This window comes from Sander lucioperca, chromosome 15 (genome assembly GCF_008315115.2).
Source record: "Sander lucioperca isolate FBNREF2018 chromosome 15, SLUC_FBN_1.2, whole genome shotgun sequence".
Lineage (NCBI taxonomy): Eukaryota > Metazoa > Chordata > Actinopteri > Perciformes > Percidae > Sander > Sander lucioperca.
The window spans coordinates 16900269-16905877 of record NC_050187.1 but is presented as its reverse complement, the minus strand read 5'-3'; the positions used below and the strand labels follow the sequence as shown (position 1 = coordinate 16905877).

The 5609-nt window shown below is 51.2% G+C and overlaps 1 pseudogene; it reads right to left on the bottom strand.

Annotated features, from left to right (window-relative positions):
* Window positions 1–416: 416 nt before the first annotated feature.
* Window positions 417–5276, bottom strand: LOC116051010 (annotated as a pseudogene).
* Window positions 5277–5609: the final 333 nt, after the last annotated feature.

Here is a 5609-nt window from a genome sequence, read left to right as displayed (position 1 = left end):
AAGCCAAGCGCAAAACTGTTTTTTTGTTTAACTTCATCCCTACTGCCTCCATAGGCTCAAACGGGTGATGAGAGAGGGTGTCCAACACGACCGACAAATCCCACAGAGGAACCAAGGGCCTGGAAACTGGGAGCTTGCGGCGTGCCCCTTTCATGAAGCGACAAACCAAGGGATGTTGCCCTGCCGGCTTATACCCGAAACCTACGTGGCAAGCTGAGACAGCAGCCAAGTACACCTTAATTGTGGAGAAAGCTTTCCCATTATCCATCAAGTACTGCAGGAAACACAGCAGGTCCACCACAGAACACTGGTAAGGGATGGTATCCCTACGTTCGCACCACTCCTCAAAAACACGCCACTTTCCGCTGTGAAGAGAGCGGGTGGATGCGGCCCTTGCGCTTTGAATGATGATGCATTCAGGTTCCACCTCTCACGGGCCAAGCCCAGGGCGCCACGCGGTCTGGGTGAGGGTGGTAGATCTCTCCACCCGCTTGGGAGAGATGGTCTCTGCGAATGGGGAGAGGCCATGGCTCTCCCGCCAGGAGCTGTATTATCTCCCAATTAGCTACCCAATGCTTGGATGATCACCGCGGCGCGATCAGGATCAGCGACAGGCCCTGACCTCTCACCCTCGCCAGGGTGGGGGAGATCAGACTGAGGGGGGGAAATGCATAGAGTAGCACGTTTGGCCACGTTTGGGTGGGCTAGAGCATCCACACCCAGCGGTGCATTTACATCTGCCAGAGAGAAGAACATTGGACACTGTGTGTTTTCCTGTGAGGCGAAGAGATCTACGGCTGCCTGACCGTATCTCTGCCAGATCTGTCCCACCACCTGTGGGTGGAGAGTCCACTCACCGTACAGAGGGTTTCCCCGTGACAGAAGATCTGCACCCCTGTTTAGAATGCCTGGCACGTGTGTTGCTCGAAGAGACAGCAGTCTCCCGCTGCTCCACAAAAGCACTGTGCGAGCCAACTTGATCAACTGCAGTGAGTGAGTGCTGCCCTGGCGGTTGATGTACGCAACCACTATGGAGTTGTCTGTTTTCACCAAAACATGACGACCTTGGAGAAAATGTTTCAGAGCCAGAAACACCACCATAAGCTCCAAGACATTTATGTGAGCCTGGGCTAACCTCCGGCTCCATGTGCCATTCACTGTTCTCCCTAACAGTGTTGCTCCCCATCCTGACAGGGACGCATCCGTTGTCATGGTTACTCTGGATGACACTGCCCCTGGCGGGTTGCCCGATGCGAGCACCGCCATGTCTCTCCATGGGTGGAGGGCTGCTACGCACGCCTGAGTTATTTTCACCCTTTGAGATGACTAATCTCCCCTCTGATGGCGTGCTGCGGTAGGAGAGGGAGTTTATTTTGAGACCCAAATATTCCGCACATTGCGTGGGTTCTACTCGGCTCCTCGCCCAGTTTATGTTGAACCCCAAATCCCTGAGATGAGTTATCACCGTAGTGGAATCTCTGACTGCCTGCTCCCGAGAGTGGGAGCAGACCAGATAGTTGTCTATGTACGAAAATATTCTGGTACCGCTGTTCCTTAACGGTGACAGCGCTGCCTCTACACCAGCCCGAATGGGATGGCTTGGTATTCGTAGGCTCTGCCCCAATACGCAAACCTTAGAAATTTTCTGTGTGCGGGATAAATGGCGATGTGGAAATATGCATCTGAAAGATCTATCGTCAAAAACCAATCCCCCGGGCAGATTGAATGACAGAGCACTTTGTGTGTTAACATCCTGTATTTTCGCAGGTGTCTGTTTAACACACAGAGATCTAAAATCGGGCGAAGTGATGAGCCCCCTTTCTTGGGAATGAGGAAATAGTGAGAGTAAAACCCCTGATGTGTTTCCTCGCTCGGCACAGCTGTGATAGCTCGTTTGTTTAATAGGGATGTTATTTCGTCCTCTAGGACCTGTGCTGCATCCCCTTTTGGCACTGAAACTAACACACCATTGAATCTGGGTGGTTTCATAGCAAACTGTAGCCTGTAACCCTGACAAACAGTGGATAAAACCCACGGGTGAACTGCGCATGTGTGCCACCGGTCCGCTTGAGTAGAGAGGGGGTCCCTGGAGTCGCACTGCAGTGACGTCACCTCCCTGGGTTGGAGGGAGCGGTCTGCCCTGGGAGGAGTGCGAGCTCCCCCTGCAGGGACCTGATGATTCAGTTTTATTTGGGGTTTTATTTTTATTTTGTTTTGTGGGTAGCATTTCGCCCTTGGCTCTGTGCCTGGATGTGAGAATGCAGGCTTTACTTGTTGCCTCTTTGAACATGGTGCTTGGTGACACTGTGAACATGGTGAAAGTGCTTGGTGACACTGGAATACTTTCTGCCCCTGACTCTTCTCCTCGTGGATGAGGAGGGAGAGAAACTGAGAGGGGCCCCCTGGAGAACTGTGAAACACCAGGGCCCCTGAACCACAAACCTCGGGGCTCTGCTTTCCACCTCTCTAACCTTCCTCCTCTTTGTAGGAGGGGTGGAGGGAGAAGCTGGGGGAGTAAGGATGGCCGCTTCTTCTTTCCCTCTCCGGGGTGGGAGTGGCAGAGACCTCTTTGCTACTGCAGCCGCGAAGGAGTGTTTCCCCCACGGCTTGGGATTGTCTGACCGAGACTGCTGGCTAGTCTGTTGACCAGCGGCTTGTCTCTGTGGCCTTGCAGCCCCTTGCTTTGCCTTTGCTGCCGCTGCGGCAAAGCCACCTCGCTGTCCCTGCTGGGGGCGGGGTGTGTGTTTTCGGGGTAGGCAGAGGTCAAAGGCTTCGCCCTCCTGTTTCCTGAGGGTGCTGGCCTCTCTCATCTTCTCTAGAGCAGGGCCAAACAGACCTTTGGTGGGGTCGTATGTTGCGTCCATAACCTCTGCTTTCTGTGTGTCACTCAGGCCCGATAGGTTCAGCCACAAGGCCCTCTCACCTGCGACTGCGAGCCCCATTACACGGTCGCAGCATTGCACAGCACCCTGTGAGGAGCGCAGCACCAGGTCATTCACCACACAGATTTCATCCCAGAGGGCCAGGTTAGGAGCCCCTGAGTCCAGCTGACAGCCCATCTCCTCGAGGATTTCAGCCTGGTACGCAGCTGTGGGAGGCTGAGAGAGAGCAGCGGTTTGGGTGGAGATGATGAGCCACTGAAGGCTCCACCACTGGGGGTTCGGTCAGCCCCAGTGCCTCCATCCCGTGGATCTCCAGCTTAGAGCAGCCCTTGGTTGGGAGCCTACTCTTAAATGGGCTGGACCAGAGATGTTCACTAGTAATTTTTTGGAAGTCCAAGTCGAGTCTCAAGTCTTTGAGCTCGAGTCCAAGTCAAGTCTCAAGTCTTTGAGGGGCTAGTTCAAGTCAAGTCTCAAGTCTTTTGCCACGAGTCCAAGTCAAGTCTCAAGTCTCTGGTCATCTGATCTGTCCCTAACACTGTATTGTTAAATCTTATGAATTCAAAGCATGTCCTGTAGCTACCATCCATACAGTACAGTTTTAAAATCAGTTGTAGGATAACTTTATGGGGTCTACTTAACACATCCCTCTAGCCCTCTGACCTGGTGAAATATGAACCCAAGTCTGTCACATCATATGGATACAACTGTAACGATACAATGTGCCTGTTCCCAGCATTAGCACAACACTTTGCGATGGTTAGCTTGTTACCTGTGGTGATATATGCTAAATGTAACGTATCTTTCACTCAAAAAAAATGTCTAATGTCGAAGTGGAAATCAAGAGAATAGTGCAAGCGCCACACCAGTTACAGAACAACATGCATCTTAGTGTCAGTCCAAATTACGCACAATAAGCAGTTTGAACTCTCTGATTTAATGCCATTTATTTTCTAAGTGTTAGTACACTCAGTGAAACTGAGTCCAGCGCGAGGGAGATCTGACTCAGAGGAGGAGAGGTTAGTGAGGCGAGCGTCTCCATGGCAGGTGACAGTGTGCACGGATCCGCTGCGCCACGCGTGGATGAAATAATGAAATAGTAAATAGGACAACAGTAACAGAATCTGCACATAATTCAGTAACAGAATTATGTGCAGAATTAAGACAGTCAAGACGGCCCAGTGTTTGGTGGACCGGGTACACCTTGTTCACTTAATAGTCTACAAATCATCCACGGGATCAATTATACATCACATGAGTTTGCCCACCCGACACAGCGTTTATTCCTGGGGAGATGGATCCGTGCGTCCCGACTCTTGTGCGCCATGCGTCTGAGTCTCAGCAACCACTAACTATAACGATACAATGTGTCTGTTCCCAGCATTAGCGCACCACTTTGCGATGGTTAGCTTGTTACCTGTGACGATATATGCTAAATGTAACGTCTCTTTCACATTAGCGTGTGAGTGACTGACCTATTTGGGTGCGTTTTGAGATGCCTAATGAAGTTCGACCTTGTTGATCCGGCATCATTTATCTTGGTGCCACACACCTTGCATGTAGCTGTTGGATTACTGCCACTGTTTACCAAGTAATTGAAAGCAAAACTAATGACAAAAGGTACAACTCTGGGAGGACTTGGTGTCGCCATGTCAATATATATATTTTTTTATGTGAGTGCGAGCACATAAGGCATAACGCATGCGTTACGTTGCACATTATGGCAAAGGGCAGGGGACATCAGGCTCGTCATACGGTTCCCCAACGTATATGCGCCAATAAAAGAAAATAGAAATACATGAATAAATTTAGATATAAAAAGCAATAATTGCAGGAAAACATGTTGTTGACGAGTCTCGAAGCTCGAGTCTGAAGTCTTTTGGGTCGAGTCGCAAGTCAAGTCTGAAGTCTTTTGGTCGAGTCCGAGTCAAGTCTGAAGTCAGCTGTTTGTGCGACTTAAGTGTGACTCGAGTCCGAGTCTCAGACTCGAGTCCCCATGTCTGGGCTGGACCAGTACCGGCTCATTTCCTTCATACAGACAGGCACTGCCGGCAGAAGCTGTTTCACAAGCGGCTGGGCCGGTGGGAGCCTTTTGCCGTCGTATAGGTCTCTCTTTGCCCCCTCGGGGTCCTGGGCTGCCGGCCATTGTATTCCCAATTTGGCCGCCGCCCGCTTACAGACCTCGTACAAACTGCTGTGTGCCGGATGAGCAGCATCGGTTGCACTAGGAGGCCTTGACTGTGGAATGGGGAATGTGGAGTCCTCCTCCTCGTCCTCCATCCCATCCATGTTGAGGATATCAGAGATGGCATCGCCCTCTGTGTCCTTGCCGCCCGGTTCCACTTCGAGGAGGTCCTCGAAAAGTGGAGGCATGTCCGGGGACTCCTTGTCCATCATGTCCACCCAGCTAGGTGTAGCTCGCGGCTGATGGGTACTGCTTGTGGCTTTTGGGGTGATTCCCGACAGACATGGATCATGATTGTTTGGCCACGGCCACTCTCAGCCGCCTTTCCAGTATCTTTTCCGGCATTGACGCGCAGCGGGCGCACAACTGGGAGTCAGCCAGCGCTGCCTAAACGTGTTTAATGCCCATGCAGGCTATGCACATCAATGCAACAAAAAGCAACTACATTTTGGATTTGAAATGAAAAATTTACTATGAGGTTAAAGTTTTACCTTAGGTTGTGTGAGAGTGCTCACATCAAAATTGGGTGACTAGTGTAGGTACTG